This window comes from Scyliorhinus torazame, chromosome 1, assembly GCF_047496885.1.
Source record: "Scyliorhinus torazame isolate Kashiwa2021f chromosome 1, sScyTor2.1, whole genome shotgun sequence".
Classification (NCBI taxonomy): Eukaryota; Metazoa; Chordata; class Chondrichthyes; order Carcharhiniformes; family Scyliorhinidae; genus Scyliorhinus; species Scyliorhinus torazame.
In genome coordinates, this window is record NC_092707.1 from 88,476,359 (window position 1) to 88,496,026 (window position 19,668).

Sequence of the window (19,668 nt, forward strand, 5' to 3'; positions counted from 1 at the left end):
CAGCTTCAAGGGGATTTGGAAAGAGTTAATGAGTGGGTAAAAACATGGTAGATGGAATAGAGGGAGCAAACCTCCGGCCGCGCTGCAATGGAAAGGCAGCATGGTCAATGAAATCCATGGGACTGAAAGTTGATAAGTCCCGGAACCTGATATTCTACATCCCAGAGTGTTGAAAGAGATAATGTAGGAGGTGTGACAGCAGAATGTACCCAAGGGCATGTCAACAAGCCTCCCGGGATCTAGCTGTCTCACGCCGCCTCGCGAGATTCAGCGCAATCGCGTAGGATGTTGCAAGGGGAATCCTGCCCACAATGGGCAGGATCACCTTTTAGCAAATCTTCATATTAGAGTGAGGCAGTAAGCCGTACACTAATGTGCAGATTCCCAAGGTACCTGAGGCTTTGGGATTCAATGCCTTCACCTCGGGGACCTTGGCCGCGCGTCCCTGTTCAGGCCCCTTATTCAAAGTCAGTTACGTTGAATAGCCGTGTACTTCTCTGCACTACAAGTGCCGGGAAACACAAAAGGGGACCAGACGGAACAGCACTCGTGGATGTCTCCAAGGGGATCGGAGGACCCCAGCGGCATGCCTGATGCGCAATCAATTACCCTCAAGACGAAGTGATTTCATAACTGAAGGCTTTAATCTGCTAGAACCTTTTCCCCAGCAGCTTCGATACAGAAAGTGAAGGCTGCTGGGACGGCACCAGTTCTTATACTCCGCCTTCAGGGCAGAGCTACATAATACTGCCAATGGTAGACTCCTCCGTCGGTAGGTGGGATGGCCTAGGCAGGAGCGGCGGGAGGACCGACCCCCCCCCCAGTGAGGTGCTGTGGGGGAGGGGGCAATTGTTCGGGTGCGGGTGGGGTTCCGGCGGGCTCCAGGTCCCGAAGGGAGACTGTATCTTGCCGGCCGTCAGGGAACGCCACGTAGGCGTACTGGGGGTTAGCGTGCAGCAGGTGGACCTTCTCGACCACCGGGTCCGACTTGTGCGCCCGCACGTGCTTCCGAAGCAGGATGGGTCCGGGTGTCGCTAGCCAGGTTGGGAGCGAGGTCCCGGAGGAGGACTTCCTGGGGAAAACAAGGAGACGTTCATGAGGTGTCTGATTTGTGGTTGTACAGAGCAGCGACCGGATGGCGTGGAGGGCCATCGGAAGGACTTCTTACCAGCGGGAAATTGGAGATCCCTGGACCGTAGGGCCAGTAGAACAGTCTTCCAGACCGTTCCGTTTTCCCTCTCTACCTGCCCGTCTCCCCGGGGGTTGTAACTGGTCGTCCTGCTCGAGGCGATGCTCTTGCTGAGCAGGAATTGACGCAGTTCGTCGCTCATAAAGGAGGACCCCCTATCACTGTGTATGTAAGCGGGGAACCTGAACAGTGTAAAGATACCCTGGAGGGCCTTGATGACTGTGGTTGTGGTCATGTCTGGGCAAGGGTTGGCGAAAGGGAACCGGGACTCCTCGTCAATCACGTTCAGGAAATACGTGTTGCGGTCGGTGGAGGGGAGGGGGCCTTTGAAATCCATGCTGAGGCGTTCAAAGGGGTGGAAGCCTTTATCAGGTGCGCCCTCTCTGGCCGGTAGAAGTGCGGTTTACACTCTGCGCAGATTTGGCAATCCCTGGTGACTGACCTGACCTCCTCGATGGAGTAGGGCAGGTTGCGGGCCTTGACAAAATGGAAAAGGCGAGTGACCCCCGAGTGGCAGAGGTCCTCGTGGAGGGATCGGAGGCGGTCCACTTGTGCAGTGGCACAAGTGCCGCGGGACAGGGCATCAGGAGGCTCGTTGAGCTTCCCCGGACGGTACAAGATCTCGTAGTTGAAGGTGGAGAGTTCTATCCTCCACCGCAAGATCTTGTTGTTTTTAATCTTGCCCCGCTGTGCATTATCGAACATGAAGGCAACCGACCGTTGGTCCGTGAGGAGAGTGAATCTCCTGCCGGCCAGGTAATGCCTCCAATGTCGCACAGCTTCTACTATGGCTTGTGCCTCTTTTTCGACCGAGTAATGGCGAATTTCGGAAGCATGGAGGGTACGGGAGAAGAAAGCCACGGGCCTGCCCGCTTGGTTGAGGGTGACCGCCAGAGCTACGTCGGACGCATCGCTCTCTACCTGGAAGGGGATGGACTCGTCGATGGCGCGCATCGTGGCCTTTGCAATGTCTGCTTTGATGCTGCTGAAAGCCTGGCGGGCCTCCGTCGACAGGGGGAAGGTTGTGGACTGGATTAGGGGTCGGGCTTTGTCTGCGTAGTTGGGGACCCACTGTGCATGATAGCTGAAGAACCCGAGGCAGTGCTTCAGGGCCTTGGGGCAGTGAGGGAGGGGGAACTCCATAAGGGGGCGCATGCGCTCAGGGTCGGGGCCTATAACTCCACTTCGCACTACGTAGCCTAGAATGGCTAGACGGTTGGTGCTAAACACTCATTTATCCTTATTGTATGTCAGATTAAGGATTTTCGCGGTCTGCAGAAATTTGCGGAGGTTGGTGTCGTGGTCCTGCTGGTCATGGCCGCAGATGGTGACGTTGTCCAGATACGTGAACGTTGTGCCTAAGCCGTACCGGTCAAACATTCGGTCCATCGCTCGCTGGAAGACCGAGACCCCATTCGTGACACCAAAGGGACTCTTAAAAATTGATAGAGCCGTCCATCAGCTTCGAAGGCAGTGTACTTGCGGTCACTATTACGGAGGGGTAGCTGGTGCTGGCGGACTTGAGATCCACCGTGGAGAAGACCTTGTATTGTGCGACCCTGTTTACCAGGTCGGATTTGCGGGGGAGCGGGTATGCGTCCAGCTGCGTAAACCTGTTGATGGTCTGACTGTAGTCCGTGACCATCCTATGTTTCTCCCCGGTCTTTACCACCACTACTTGAGCTCTCCAGGGACTGTTGCTCGCTTCGATGACCCCTTCCATAAGACCATAAGACATGGGAGCGGAAGTAAGGCCATTCGGCCCATTGAGTCCACTCCACCATTCAATCATGGCTGATTTCAACTCCATTTACCCGCTCTCTCTCCATAGCCCTTAATTCCTCGAAAAATCAAGAATTTATCAACTTCTGTCTTAAAGACACTCAACGTCCCGGCCTCCACCGCCCTCTGTGGCAATGCATTCCACAGACCCACCACTCTCTGGCTGAAGAAATTTCTCCTCATCTCTGTTCTAAAGTGACTCCCTTTTATTCTAAGGCTGTGCCCCCGGGTCCTAGTCTCCCCTGCTAATGGAAACAACTTCCCTACATCCACCCTATCTAAGCCATTCATTATCTTGTAAGTTTCTATTGGATCTCCCCTCAACCTCCTAAATTCCAATGAATATAATCCCAGGATCCTCAGACGTTCATCGTATGTTAGGCCGACCATTCCTGGGATCATCCGTGTGAATCTCCGCTGGACCCGCTCCAGTGCCAGTATGTCCTTCCTGAGGTGTGGGGCCCAAAATTGCTCACAGTATTCTAAATGGGGCCTAACTAATGCTTTATAAAGCTTCAGAAGTACATCCCTGCTTTTATATTCCAAGCCTCTTGAGATGAATGACAACATTGCATTTGCTTTCTTAATTACGGACTCAACCTGCAAGTTTACCTTTAGAGAATCCTGGACTAGGACTCCCAAGTTCCTTTGCACTTCAGCATTATGAATTTTGTCACCGTTTAGAAAATAGTCCACGCCTCTATTCTTTTTTCCAAAGTGCAAGACCTCGCACTTGCCCACGTTGAATTTCATCAGCCATTTCTTGGACCACCCTCCTAAACTGTCTAAATCTTTCTGCAGCCTCCCCACCTCCTCCATAGTACCTGCCCCTCCACCTATCTTTGTATCATCGGCAAACTTAGCCAGAATGCCCCCAGTCCCGTCATCTAGATCGTTAATATATAAAGAGAACAGCTGTGGCCCAAACACTGAACCCTGCGGGACACCACTCGTCACCGGTTGCCATTCCGAAAAAGAACCTTTTATCCCAACTCTCTGCCTTCTGCCTGACAGCCAATCGTCAATCAATGTTAGTACCTTGCCTCGAATACCATGGGCCCTTATTTTACTCAGCAGTCTCCCGTGAGGCACCTTATCAAAGGCCTTTTGGAAGTCAAGATAGATAACATCCATTGGCTCTCCTTGGTCTAACCTATTTGTTATCTCTTCAAAGAATTCTAACAGGTTTGTCAGGCACGACCTCCCCTTACTAAATCCATGCTATGATGTGGAGATGCCGGCGTTGGACTGGGGTGAGCACAGTACGAAGTCTTACAACACCAGGTTAAAGTCCAACAGGTTTGTTTCGATGTCACTAGCTTTCGGAGCGCTGCTCCTTCCTCAGGTGAATGCAGAGGTCTGTTCCAGAAACACATATATAGACAAATTCAAAGATGCCAAACAATGCTAGGAATGCGAGCATTAGCAGGTGATTAAATCTTTACAGATCCAGAGATGGGGTAACCCCAGGTTAAAGAGGTGTGAATTGTGTCAAGCCAGGACAGTTGGTAGGATTTCCTAAATCCATGCTAACTTGTCCTAATCTGACCCTGCACTTCCAAGAATTTAGAAATCTCATCCTTAACAATGGATTCTAGAATCTTGCCAACAACCGAGGTTAGGCTAATTGACCTATAATTTTCCATCTTTTTCCTTGTTCCCTTCTTGAACAGGGGGGTTACAACAGCGATTTTCCAATCCTCTGGGACTTTCCCTGACTCCAGTGACTTTTGAAAGATCATAACTAGTGCCTCCACTATTTCTTCAGCTAGCTCCTTTGGAACTCTAGGGTGTAGTCCATCTGGGCCCGGAGATTTATCAATTTTTAGACCTCTTAGTTTCTCTAGCACTTTCTCCTTTGTGATGGCTACCATATTCAACTCTGCCCCCTGACTCTCCGGAATTGTTGGGATATTACTCATGTCTTCTACTGTGAAGACTGATGCAAAGTATTTATTCAGTTCCTCGGCTATTTCCATGTCTCCCATCACAAAATTACCAGCGTCATTTTGGAGCGGCCCAATGTCAACTTTTGCCTCCCGTTTGTTTTTAATGTATTTAAAGAAACTTTTACTATCATTCCTAATGTTACTGGCTAGCCTACCTTCAAATTTGATCCTCTCTTTCCTTATCTCTCTCTTTGTTATCCTCTGTTTGTTTTTGTAGCCTTCCCAATCTTCTGACTTCCCACTACTCTTTGCCACATTATAGGCTTTCGCTTTTGCTTTGATGCATTCCCTAACTTCCTTTGTCAGCCATGGCTGCCTAATCCCCCCTCTGATAACCTTTCTTTTCTTTGGGATGAACCTCTGCACTGTGTTCTCAATTACTCCCAGAAACTCCTGCCATTGCTGTTCTACTGTCTTTCCCACTAGGCTCTGCTCCCAGTCGATTTTCGTCAGTTCCTCCCTCATGCCCCTGTAGTTACCTTTATTTAACTGTAACACCTTTACATCTGATTCTACCTTCTTTCTTTCAAATTGGAGATTGAATTCTACCATATTATGATCACTGCCTCCTAAGTGCTCCCTTACTTTAAGATCTTTAATCAAGTCTGGCTCATTACATAACACTAAGTCCAGAATGGCCTGTTCCCTCGTGGGCTCCATTACAAGCTGTTCCAAAAAGCCCTCCTGTAAACATTCAATGAATTCCCTTTCCTTGGGTCCACTGGCAGCATTATTTACCCAGTCCACCTGCATATTGAAGTCCCCCATGATCACCTTGAAGTCCCCCATGATCCTCCAGCAGCCTTTGGACCTCTGACCTGATGAAGGTCTGGTCCTGGGCGCTGTACCACCGCTCCTGGTGGCGACGGGTTTGCAATCCGGGGTGAGGTTCGCAAACAGGAAGGCGGGTCGACCTTGAGGGTCGCGAGGCCGCAGACAGTAACGGGAGGTATGGGGCTGCCGAATTTAAAGGTCAGGCTTTGCAAATGGCATTGGAAGTCCAGCCCCAGGAGGGTAGCCGCGCAGAGCTGTAGCAGGACATACAGGCGGAAATTGTTGAATTTCCTGCCTTGGACAGTGAGGTTCGCTAGGCAGAACCCCTGTATCTCCACCGAGTGTGACCTGGAGGCCAGGGAGATCATTTGATTTACAGGGTGGGTTACAAGTGAACAGCGGCTTACCGTGTCGGGGTGAACAAAGCTTTCTGTGCTCCCAGAGTCAATCAGGCAGGACGTCTCGTGACCGTTAATGAAGACCGTTGTTGTAGCTGTCGCAAGTGTCCGAGGTCGACTTTGGTCCAGTGTCACCGAGGCCAGATGCAGCAATTGCGAGTTCTGATCGGGCAGCGTGTAGTCGGCCGTGCTGGGGGCCTGGGGCCCCATCCAAGATGGCATCACCCATGGGGCGCACATGGTGTCCGGGGATGAACAAGGTGGCGGCGGTGATGGACAAAATGGCGGCACCCACCCGTCCAGCGTGGTGTCCGGGGGGCAAGATGGCTGCGCCCGTGGATCGCACGAGGCGCTTGGATAGGGGGGTGGCGGTGGGCGGTCGGGGCCTGGAGGGGGGTTGCCATGGCGGGCCATAGTCGCTGGAGACGGTGGCCACGGCGCGGGCCTGGCACACCCCCACAAAGTGGCCCCTCTTGCCGCACCCTTTGCAGGAGGCGGTGCGGGCCGGGCAGCGCGGGCGGGGATGATTCGCCTGCCCGCAGAAGAAACAACGTAGCCCGGCGGCGTTAGCGGGCCGTCTCGTAGCGCAGACCTGCGGGGTCAGGGGGAAGATCTGTGGGGCTGCCGCTGCGGTGTGCCACGCAGCCCAGGGGGCCGCCGCGCGGTCGGGCGCATAGGACTGCGCGTTTCTGTAGGCAACGTCCATGGACCCTGCCAGGGCCCGTGCCTCTCTAAGTCCGAGAGTGTCCCTTTCTAGGAGTCTTCGGCGGATATCAGGGGAGCTCATACCTGCTACGAAAGCATCCCTGATTAAAAGTTCCGTGTGCTTGCTCCCCGAAACTTGCGGGCAGCCACAGTTTCGGCCCAGCACCAGTAGCGCCCGGTAGAAATCTTCCAACGATTCTTCGGGGCTTTGCCGTCTAGTAGCAAGCAGGTGACGAGCGTAGACCTGATTCACAGGGCGGATATAATTTCCTTCTAGCAGTTCGATCGTGGCATCATAGTTCGTCGCCTCTTCGATAAGGGGGTAGATCCCAGGGCTGACCCTTGAGCGCAGGAGATGCATTTCTTGTCCTTCTGTGGGGGTGCCTCCGGCCGTCTTGAGGTAGCCTTTAAAGCACGCCAGCCAGTGTTTAAAAAGTTCTCTGCGTGGGGGCTGAGTTGAAGGCACTCCGGTTTGATTCGGAGATCCATCCTTCCAGCTTAAGTCTAGTAGATTAAATTGATGCACGATCAATTACACTCAAGACGAAGTGATTTCATAACTGAAGGCTTTAATCTACTAGAACCTTTTCCCCAGCAGCTTCGATACAGAATGTGAAGGCTGCTGGGACAGCACCATCTCTTATACCCCGCCTTCAGGGCGGAGCTATGTAATACAGCCAATGGTAGACTCCTGGGTCTAACCAATGGTCATCGACCTCTCAGGTACCGCAATACCTGGTACTACCACAATGCCTTTTGGGCGAGGGGGTACCCTGGCAGTGCAAAGGTGCCCAGGTGACACTGCCAGCTGGCAGGGATACTGCCAGGGTACCAAGTTTGCACTACCAAAGGTGCCAAGCTGACACCATTGCGATTGGGCCAGAGTTACCCGCCGTGGATGTTTCTCATGTGTTCGGGCTGGTGGGGGGAGAAGAGGTCTGGCATTCTTTTCGGGGCCTTGGAGAACTCTTGCTACAAGAGGGAGCTCCGGCGAGCGGAGTGCAGCCTATGTGCGGCCTCGGCTGCGCGTTCCCGTTCAGGTCCCTTATTCAAAGTGAGTCACGTTAAATAGAGAGGGGGGAAGAGTCTAGAACCAGGGGACACACTTTCACAATAAGGGGGAAATCACTGAGATGAGGAGAAATTTCTTTGCCCAGAGGGTTGTGAATCTTTGAAATTCTCTCGCTCGCTCTCTCTCTCTCTCTCTCTCTCTCTCTCTCTCTCTCTCTCTCTCTCTCTCTCTCTCTCTCTCTCTCTCTCTCTCTCTCTCTCTCTCTCTCTCTCTCTCTCTCTCTCTCTCTCTCTCTCTCTCTCTCTCTCTCTCTCTCTCTCTCTCTCTCTCTCTCTCTCTCTCTCTCGCTCGCTCGCGCGCTCTCTCTCTCTCTCTCTCTCGCTCGCTCGCGCTCTCTATCCTCGCTCTCTATCCTCTCTCTTCCCCCCCCCCCCCCCCCCCCCCAACCACCATCGTGGAAGCTCATTCATTGAGTATCCTTAAGGCAGAAATTGATGGATTTCTAAATGCCGATGATGTGAAGGGATACGGGAATAGTGGGGGGGTGGGGGAACGGGTAAAAGCATTGAAGTGGATGATCAGCCATGATCGTATTGAATGGTGGAGCAGACGCGATGGGCTGAATGGCCTCCTCCTGCTCCAATGTTCCTAAAATCTGTGCCACATTAATCAGTCTTACTGAATGATTCTTTTTCTCTTGTTAAGTACTTGACTCATCCACCTCCACTGATATTCTTCAGAATTTCAACACCATTTCTTCAAAAGCTTCAAATAAAACACATTGCCAACCAATACAAATTCCCAGAATAGTTACAGGGGGCAAGATTTTATGACCCCTCCTACCCTGCAGGATATTATGGTCATCAATTTAAATGGCCTGCCAGATGCCACCAGTGGGGGCGGCGGGCGGCTCCAGAGTCCTAAAATCTTGGCCAGGGTCTTTCTTCAATTTAAATAACCGCTGTTAAATTTTTAGGAGCGGCTGCCACTTAAACATATGTCTAAACAAATTACACATCAAGTTAATTACGCCTCAAGTTGTGCTTGAAATGTTTTTCTTGGTTACCTACCTCCCATGTTGTAAGGTGTTGAGCATAGTTCGGTAGGTCTTATTACATGGTCAACTATAGAACATAGAACAGAGCAGCACAGAACAGGCTCTTCGGCCCTCGATGTTGTGCCAAGCATTGTCCGAAACCAAGATCAAGCTACCCACTCCCTGTCATTCTGGTGTGCTCCATGTGCCTATCCAATAACCGCTTGAAAGTTCCTAAAGTGTCAGACTCCACGATGACAGCAGACAGTCCATTCCACACCCTAACCACTCTCTGAGTAAAGAACGTACCTCGGACATCCCTCCTATATCTCCCACCTTGAACCTTATAGTTATGCCCCCTATAAATATTTATTAGTTGCTGGAAACGATAATAATATCCCCCTGTGGAGGGACAGGTAGTATTGAGGAAGCAAGGGGGCTACAGAAGGATTTGGACAAGCTAGGAGAGTGGGCAATGAAGTGGCAAATGAAATACAATGTGGAAAAGTGAGGTTCTGCACTTTGGAAGGAGGAATTTAGGCATAGACTATTTTCTAAATGGGGAAATGCTGAGGAAATCGGAAGCACAAAGGGACTTGGAAGTCATAGAATTGTCATAGAATTTACAGAGCAGAAGGAGGCCACCCGCCCCATCGAGTCTGCACCGGCTCTTTGAAAGAGCAGCCGACCCAAGCCCACACCTCCACCCTATCCCCATAACCCAGTAACCCCACTCAACACTAAGGGCAATTTTGGACACTAAGGGCAATTTATCATGGCCAATCCACCTAACCTGCACATCTTTGGACTGTGGGAGGAAACTGGAGCACCCGGAGGAAACCCACGCACACACTGGGAGGACGTGCAGACTCCGCACAGACAGTGACCCAAGCCGGAATCGAACCTGGGACCCTGGAGCTGTGAAGCAATTGTGCTATTCACAATGCTACCGTGCTGAGTTCTTGTTCATGAGTCTCTGAAAGTTAATGTGCAGGTTCAGTCAGCAGTTAAGGCAAATGCAATGTTAGCATTCATGACAAGACCAGGGATATACTTCTGAGGCTGTATAAGGCTCTGGTCAGACCCCATTTGGAATATTGTGAGCAGTTCTGGGCCCTGTATCTAAGGAAGGATGTGCTGGCCTTGGAAAGGGTCCAGAGGAGGTTCACAAGAATGATCACTGGAATGAAGAACTTGTTGTATGAGGAACATTTGAGGACTCTGGGTCTGTACTCGTTGGAGTTTAGAAGGTTGAGGGGGGATCTTATTGAAACTTGCAGGATACTGCGAGGCCTGGATAGAGTGGACGTGGAGAGGATGTTTCCATTTGTAGGAAAAACTCGAACCAGAGGACACCATCTCAAACTAAAGCCACGATCCTTTAAAACCGAGATGAGGAGAAATTTCTTCAGTCAGAGTGTGGTGAATCTGTGGAACTCTTTGCTGCAGAAGGCTGTGGAGGCCAAATCACTTAAGACAGAGATAGATAGGTTCTTGATTAATAAAGGGATCAGCGGTTATGGGGAGAAGGCAGGAGAATGGGCATGAGGAAATATCAGCCATGATTGAATGGCAGAGCAGACTTGATGGGCCAAGTAGCCTAATTCTGCTCCTATGTCTTCTGGTCTTGTACAATAAAGGTCTAAGCTAGGAGCTGTTTCCATGTTGGCTTCTACACACTACACTGACCCTGAGATATTGATCATGTATTCTCTTACATCACCATGTGGGGGGTACTGTACTCAGCCTCGCATTAACCCTTTATGTGCCAGGCCCTTATACTACATTCCTCAGGTGAGCTGTTGAGGATGCATAGTGTAGTGGTGTGGCCCGTTTAAGGGGCGTGCCCTCGCAGTCCAGATGACTGGCCGGGGTGTTTCGTGCTGAAGTCTGTGAACTCCGGCCCAGGGGGGTAAAAGAGTGGGGCACGGGGAGCAGGGTTCTGGTCGGAGTGTGAAGCCCTATATAGAGACTCTGTGCCTGTGTCATAGTTACCCTTGTTAGTTGCCAATAAAGCCTTTGTTCTTCTTTACTGATGTCTACCTTGTATTGCCTCGAGCAATCACTTTGCCGACGAGGATAAACTGAATCGATTGCACGCTCACAGTCGTTGAATTAGAGGGGGAAGGGAGAAGCCTCCCAACAGGAACAGCGAAGTCTGAAAGCAAGGCGATACCAGAGAACAGTGAATGAAAAATGTCCATGATTGGGAAGTTAGACCTATTTCACCTGGGGGCCGAAAACTGAAGCCAGTATATTGAGTGGATCCATTACTTTTTCACGGCAAATGAAAGAATGGGGAGGTTAAGCATAAAGTTATACTATTAACAGTTTGTGGGCCTACAACCTTATAAGAAATAATAATCTTTATTATTGTCATAAGTAGGCTTACATTAACACTGCAATGAAGTTGCTGTAAAAAGTCCCTTCGTCGCCACACTCTGGCGCCTGTTTGGGTATACAGAGGGAGAACTCAGAATGCCCAAATTACCTAACAAGTCTTTTGGGACTTGTGGGAGGACACCTGAGCGCCCGGAGGAAACCCACGCAGACAGGAAGAACGTGCAGACTCCCTACAGACTCTGACCCAAGCTGGGAATCGAACCATGGAGGCTCCTGACGCAAAGTCATTTGACCAGTTAGTGAAGCTGGTCAGGGAGCATTTCAAGCCCAGACACTCTATCATGTTACAGCGGTACAAGTTCAATTGGGCTGCCAGGGACCAAGGAAGAATGATCTCCATTTTTGTTGCCAGACTCTGGCAAATGGCTGAGTGTTGAGTTTGGTGCAGCACTCCGTAACGTGCTACATGATCGTTTTGTATGCAGTATTAACAACGTAAGTGTGCAAAAGTAACTTCTGGCTAAAACCAACATTACCCTAGACAGGGCGATTTTAGATTGCTCAGGCAACCGAGAGAGGCGTGTCAGAGCTTCAAAGCAGGCAAGAGGACGAGGTGAACCAGTTGTGTGTGGTATGGCTGCAAGGCATGCAGCCAGATTGACAGGCACAGAGAAGGTTCAGCCACGATCCCAGGAACAGAATCGTAGTCCATGGCCAGGGAAGAAATTGGGCCGCAACCCAGACATCAAAATGACGGTTAGCGGTGCGGGGAGGCTCCCAAGAATTGTACGGCTGCAGAGAGTTTATTTGTTTTCGATGCAACAGGTAGGGCCATATCCAGGCACGTTGTCGCACTCATCAGAATAATAATAATAATTGTTTGTCACAAGTAGGCTTCAATGAAGTTACTGTGAAAAGCCCTTAGTTGCCATATTCCGGCGCCTGTTCGGGGTGGCTGGTACAGGAATTGAACCCGCGCTGCTGGCATTCTGCATTACAAGCCAGCTATTTAGCCCACTGCTAAAGCAGCCCCAGTATATCTAATTACCATAATATACAGTGTCAAGAAATTTCACCAGCATGTTTATGGGCGCAATAATCATAGAATTTACAGTGCAGAAGGAGGCCATTAGGCCCATTGAGTCTGCCCCGGCTCTTGGAAAGGGCACCCCACACCTCCATCCTATCCCACAACCCAGTAACCCCACCCAACACTAAGGGCAATTTTGGACACTAAGGGCAATTTATCATGGCCAATCCACCTAACCTGCACATCTTTGGACTGTGGGAGGAAACCGGAGCGCACACGGGGAGAATGTGCAGACTCCGCACAGACAGTGACCCAAGCTGGGAATCGAACCGGGGACCCTGGAGCTGTGAAGCAATTGTGATAAGCACTATGCTACTGTGCTGCTCTATAATGGACCACAAGCCCTTGCTGGAGTTCCATTGTGAGGATAAACTGATACCACCAATCTCATCTGCCAGAGTACAACTGTGGACTTTGTTGTTGGCAACTTATTACTATATCTTCAGCAGAGGCCAGGTACACAGATTTTGAATGCTGGTGCATTGAGTCGGCTCCCACTCCCAAAGGACCCAGCACCTCCGTTGGTACCTCAAGAAATCGTCTTGACATTGAACTTTTTGGACACCTGGCCAGTTTTGCCCGATCACAAAGAGTTGGACACAACACGGCCCAGTCCTGTCCAAAATGAAACCATGATCTTAACTGGGTGGCCCCACGATAAATCTGACCAATTAAGACCTTACCATACTCGTTAAGGACAAACCCTGTTGTGAAGATGGAGTCATATTTGGAGATCCCGTGTGGTAGTATCACCCCCAGCCCGAGAGCTATTGTTGCAAGATTTGCATAGTGCCCATCTGGGTCAGATGAAAATGCTCACTCGTACGTACTATTGGTGGCCTGGCATAGATAAGGACTTTGAACATGTGGAGCGCCAGTGTGACGTCTTACAAACACAGCAGATACCATCACCTACAGCCAACCTCCAACCTGGGGGTGGTCTGGCCACCCATGGATGAGGTACATATGGACTTTGCTGGACAAGACATTCCTCGTTTTGGCCGACATCATAGTAGTTGGAGGTTCAGGAGATGGGAACGGTGACCTCGGTGGCCACAGTAGAGGCCTAGCCATAGTGTGGGATTTCTACACATGGCCTCCCCAGCATAATTACTTATGGGCCGTCTTCTCTGGAGCTGGTTGGACTTGGTTTTCCTGAATTTGGTAGGGAGTACCTGTATAGAAACTCTGTGCCTGTATCATAGTTACCCTTGTTAGTTGACAATAAATCCTCCGTTCTTCTTTTGACATCTACGTAGTATTGCCTCGAGCCACCACACATTCCTAATCTTCAAAATATTTTATCGAGTCTTGTGGCAAAAACTGGCTTTGAACTCCTTAATTACCATGGTTGAATTAAAAATCGAACGGCAAGCAAAACCTTGAACAAAAATTTTTATTTTTGTCACAATCCATAATGCCTGACGGTGGACTAAATGTCTTCTGACCAATCGGGACATGCCCGTAACTGTCCTTTTTGGGAACTTCGAGAGTTATTATTGCAACATATTTAATTTCCTCAGGCAGGGAGACCTGTCCGAGAATATTACTGGAAATGATTATGGACAGGTGAGAGGGGTCAAACTGCACTGCTTTCCTCTTACCACCTGTCTGTAAGTTGAAATTGGTTTGAATTTGTTTTTAAACATTAGGGTGACACATTTCCCAACCCTTCAGTTTTTTCCTGATCCAATTCACATATAACCCAGAAAAACTCAAGTTACGATCATATTGGGTTAGTTTATTTTCCACATTCAAAAGTTAGGGATGGAGTGTTCACAGAAAGTGAATATTAATTCAAGTGAGTCCCAGAGTTCAAAGTCACAGTCCATTGAGGAATTCTGAAATGGAGAAGTTTGAGTTCAGCTGGCTGAAGACTGGATTTGTTGAACTCTTTTTTTTTCAGTTGATGCTGATACCGCAAGGTAACATGGGTATGCAGAGACTGAGTCGGTACTGTAGACAATGGTCGGAAATCTTTCAGCAGAGCCAGGTTTGATGGGCAGTTTGTTCTGCCTGGAGGAGCCTGCTTCTTTGTGACTCACCAGTTTGATGTTAAAACAGCAGACTGGCTGTGAAGCCTAAAGATGTACTGTTACAACCGTCCCAAAAGGCCAGAGGCGTGAGTCAGGTGACATGGCCTATTAATAACAAAAGAGAAAATGCTGGAAAATTTCAGCAAGTCTGGCAGCATCTGTAGGGAGAGAAAAGAGCTAACGTTTCGAGTCCGATGACTCTGTCAAAGCTAACAGACAGAGAAAGTGGGAAATATTGATACTGTGGGGTGAGCATGAAAGATGAGTCATAGCCACAGAAACCCAGGGAAACCGGGTGCTCACGGGCACAGAAACCAAGGGGAAAGAGTGCTAATGGCAGTCTCCAGAGAGGACAAAAGGTGTGAAAGGTGTGAAACAGCAGAGAAACTAACATCAGAGGATGAACTGTAGGTGTGTTGGGGGGAAGGGGGAAACAAAGAGGAGAAAGGTGATTGGGGGGGGTGGGGAATTAAATGTATATTAAGAAAGAAAGAAATGGTAAAAGACAGTTAAAATGAAATGAAAACAAATGGATCGAGGTGGGGTAGAGCTGATCATCTGAAGTTGTTGAATTCGATGTTCAGGCCGGAAGGCTGTAGCGTGCCGAACCGGAAATGAGGTGTTGTTCCCCAGTTTGCGTTGATCTACACTGGAATATTGCAGCAGGCCAAGGGCAGACATGTGGGCATGGGACGGGGTCTTTTGTTAAAATGGCAAGCAACGGGAAGGTCAGGGTCCTGAATGCGCACAGACCGAAGGTGCTCAGCAAAGCGATCACCCAGTCTCCGTTTGGTGTCTCCGATACAGCGGAGACCACATTGGGAGCAGCGAATGCAGTAGACCAAATTGGAAGAGATACAGGAATGTTAAGCATGGAAGAGGTAAAGGGGCAGGTGTTACACCTTCTGCGATTGCATGGGAAGGTGCCATGGGTGATGGGAGAGGTGCTGGGTATGGTAGAGGAGTAAACTAGATTATCTCAGAGGGAACGGTCTCTGCGGAATGCTGACCGAGGGAGTGAAGGGAAGATGTGTTTGGTGGTGGCATCACGCGGGAGTTGGCGAAAATGGCGGAGGATATGCTTTGCATACGGAGGCTGGTGGGATGAACTGTGAGAACGAGGGGGTTCTATCCTTGTTCTGGGAGGGAGTGGAGGGGGCGAGAGTAGTGGCGCGGGAGATGGACTGCACACTGTTGAGGGCCCTGTCCACAACTGTAGGTGGGAAATCACGGTTGAGGAAGAAGGAATACATTTTCAAAGCACCATTTTGGAAAGTGGCATCATCGGAACAAATGCGACGGAGGTGAAGGAGTTGAGAGAAAGGGATGGAGTCCTTACAGGGTGTAGGGTGCGAAGAGCTGTAGTCCAGATAGCTGTGGGAGTCAGTGGGCTTGTAGTGGATATTAGTGGATAGTCTATTGCCGGATGTTGGTTTCCCTGCTGTTTGACCTTTCACATCTTTTGTCCTCTGGGGACTGCCATTCGCACTCTTTCCCCTTGATTTATGTGGCCATTAGCACCTGGTTTCCCTGGGTTTCTGTGGCTATGACTCATCTTTCATTCTCACTCCACAGTATAAATATTTCCCACTTTCTCTGTCTGTTAGCTTTGACAAAGAGTCATCGGACTCAACGTTAGCTCTTTTCTCTCCCTACAGATGCTGCCAGACTTGCTGAGATTTTCCAGCATTTTCTTTTTCGTTTCAGATTCCAGCATCCGCAGTAATTTGCTTTTATCCAGTGGCCTATTAATAGTTCATTGTAGCTTAATTATTAGTTTTGTGCTTCGTTGCTTCTCCTCAGGAAAGACGAAGTGGCTCCTCAGGAAAGACACTTTGGCTAATAGAATCTCTTCCAGTATAATGTGTGTCGGTCTCCTTCTTTTGTGGCAATTTAGGATGAGGAAGCCCGTTTGTCCTCAGTTCCTCTGAAATTCCAGAAGCTGAAAAAGTAATTATTTTGTTCTTGAAACCCCTGGGGATAGCTTCCAGACAAGGGGCCAACCCTGTGATCAGGTGACTCGTAGCAGCCATCATTTCTTTGTTCAGCAGAAAGGTCCATTTAAAAAACATAGCAATAAGAATAAAGCTTTTGAACATACAATACGGAAAGAAACCCAACACTATGAATCCAGCAAAACATTTTGTTCTGGAATTGGTGTTCTGAGATTCAAACAGTATCTTAAGTTTACGAGCAGGTTACTGACCGTGTTAAGATTGCAAAGCTGAACGGTAATGCATAGATATTGTCCTTGCCCTTTCAAAAATTATTGCTGTTCAGATTTACCACAAAAACAAGGTTTGAGATTTCGCAGATTTGTACGCAAATGCTTTCTCCCAAGCTGAGAGCGTATTTCCCAATCTTTCACACTTGCTGCTGCTGTCCCTATCATGTTGCCAGTGATGATTAGTCAGATTTTCATAGTATTTAGAAAAGAGTGACTGAGAACAAAAAAATACGAACAATTTTTTGGGGTCATGATAGTTTACAAAGGTTTCTCCAAACCAGTGCCTTTGCCAGTCTGCTTCCTTTGTGAAGAGGTTAGCCATCTTCAGAGTATTTTTGTTTTATCTTGGAGAAAAACCTATTTCTGCGTGCATTTATTTATTGTCGTTGAATCTCTAACAAATGATACTTGTGTATCTGACTACATGAATATGTGCTGCACTTCCACTATTCATTTTCTCCCTGTGTCTCTCTCTCTCTCTCTCTCTCTCTCTCTCTCTCTCTCTCTCTCTCTCTCTCTGACTCTCTCTCTCTCTCTCTCTGACTCTCTCTCTCTCTCTCTCTCTCTGACTCTCTCTCTCTCTCTCTGACTCTCTCTCTCTCTCTCTCGTATTAACTAATTAAAATACCGAATTATTTGGAGCACTGGGTCTGTCAGGGATCTGTGACTGTCACAGGCACTGACTCCCACTTTGGGATCTGTGACTGTTACAGGCACTGGCTCCCTCTTTGGCGTCTGTGACTCTGTTACAGGCACTGACTCCCACTTTGGGATCTGTGACTGTTACAGGCACTGGCTGCCTCTTTGGGGTCTGTGACTCTGCTACAGGCACTAGCTGCCTCTTTGGGGTCTGTGACTCTGCTACAGGCACTGGCTCCCTCTTTGGGGTCTGTGATTGTCACTGGCACTAGCTCCCACGTTGGGGTCTGTGACTCTGTTACAGGCACTAGCTGCCTCTTTGAGGTCTGTGACTCTTTGCGTACTGGCCCCATGTCTATTGTTTTGTGTCTGGCTCTTAGTAGAAGCGGCAGGTCCCTCTTTGAGGCCAGTGGATCTCAGTACAGGCACTAGGATCCTCTGTGGGGTCTCGTGGTGAGGGCTATGTCATTATTCATTATGTCAATAATTGTGAGGCAGCAAGCCCTGTTTTGGGGCTATATATATTTTATACCACTCAACAAGTTGCCACTTTGGTGCTATTGACTTCCTTATGCTCAGGCAATGCGCAAGCACTGTGGTGAATTCTTGAGCAATCTGGAGGTTATTGCTGACCACAGGAAGGCTTAAAATAACCGTACCCATCGTGGGTATGAGGACAGTATTTGAGTGTCACTTGCTCTGCAACATCAGCAAAACATGGAGAGGAGGAGGCTGAGGGGGGAAATTCTGTGACGGGAGGGTGGGCTCTCCACAGCCTCACCAAAATGGTTGTTGTCTGCTGTTCCTGCATAACATTGCACTGTAGAAAGGAGAGGAACTGCAGAAAGAGGAAGGAAATGAATAACTAGCATCCTCTGAGGATGAGTCTGTTATGGCCAATGTGCCTGCGGCCGCATGCCTGGCTGCCAGAGAAACTGTGATGGCCTCCGCATGCTTATGTCTGAGTGTGAGAGCATCTAACAATGCCATCTGAAGTCATGTGTAACCCCCACCCCATCTCTCCACCAGGAGGATGAGGAGTTCAGATAAAACTATTCATTCATTGAAATGAATATTAAAATAACACCATTCACATCAAAATGCACAACCAATTGAACACCCATAGGCGACTAATGCATATTTCTCATCTGCTTTCATTTACTCCTAAGTGGTGTGACCCCTGTAGCTTCAGCAGAGCTGGAAGCAGGCTACCCATTCCCCTGTTCTGACAGAAGAGAGGTCTTTGGTGGACATCCTCTGGCTTTTTGGAGCCCCCAGTTGAAGTGCCCCATCTGCAGCTCTGTAGGGGCAGACTCTGTCCTCGCTTTGCTGCATTTCTTTGAGCCACCAAGGTGATATGCGCCTCACCGTATGACAATCTAATGATTATTGCAGTACCCACCAAGTCGAGTATATTTAAGTTGGTGAATGGCACACGTCAGTCATGTGACGGTGCTTCCTCCGAGTGCTTGTCCTCCTCAGACTCTTCGGTCTCCTGCACAGCAGCTTCTCCATCCCCCTGAAGCATCTGTAGGCAAATATTGACATGTGTTTGTTCTGGTGTGGAGTAAAAATTGAAACCTCGACAAAATGCAACTCCGCATCAGTGACTGTTAAGTGCTGAGTGGCAATGTGATATCCCCAGGTCTATGAGAGTCGCCCATGTCTATCATCTGTGCCACCTTGCCCATCTCTAATTGAGTCAGGGTGCCGAACTGCAGGTTCACCCTGGCTCTGTCTGCCTGCAGTGAGAAGAAGCAGCGTTATACCAGTGTGAAAGTAGAACGTGCATTATGATTGAATGAAAACATTAGTGAGGGTGCTTGTAAGGGTTGGATGCGAGGTGGCATTAGGATGAGGGAGGGGTGTGAGTCTACACTGTTTTTAGATGGAGATTTGAGGAACTGCCTGAAGAGAAATGCATGTGTGGAATTGTAAATTGTGTTGTTCAGGTGAGTGCTGTGCAGGACAATGCTAGCAAAATCATCGAATTCTGTGCAAGAGGACATTTGGCCCATCGGGTCTACAACGACCCTCCAAAAGAGCACCCTACCTCGGCCCACTCTCCATAACCCCATCTAACCGTTGAATACGAAGGAACAATTACATGGCCAATCCACCTAACCTGCACATCTTTGGACTGTGGGAGGAAACCAGAGCACACGGAGGAAACCCACAGGAGAACATGCAAACTTTGCAGTCACTCAAGGCTGGAATTGAACTCGGGTCTTTGGCATCATGAGGCAGCAATGCAACCACTGTGCTACCGTGCCGCCTTATCGTAGAGTTATGTTGTCACTTGCCTTTCCAGATATAGCATGGTAGTAAACTTTTTCAAACACTGTGGTTCTGGCCTTTTCCTGCCCTGGGGAAACAGCAAGTCCCTTCTTGCCTTTTGACCTCTAGGGAAGAGCCAGAGAATCACGGAACAGCATTCCCACGTCGTCCATTTTTGTGCCTCCGCCCTTACACAGGGCTCCTATCAATA

General features: G+C 49.2%; 1 protein-coding gene and 1 long non-coding RNA gene across 6 annotated transcripts in view; one reads left to right on the plus strand and one right to left on the minus strand.

Annotated features, from left to right (window-relative positions):
• The window catches only part of LOC140409407 (BICD family-like cargo adapter 1), a 176,385-nt gene that overhangs the window by 33,199 nt on the left and 123,518 nt on the right, over positions 1 to 19,668 (plus strand). The window lies entirely within an intron of this gene.
• The window catches only part of LOC140409436 (uncharacterized), a 30,083-nt gene continuing 26,419 nt past the window's right edge, over positions 16,005 to 19,668 (minus strand). The window contains exon 4 of the long non-coding RNA XR_011940333.1: positions 16,005 to 18,708. This is a non-coding gene — a long non-coding RNA (uncharacterized lncRNA). The remainder of the gene's footprint in view (positions 18,709 to 19,668) is intronic.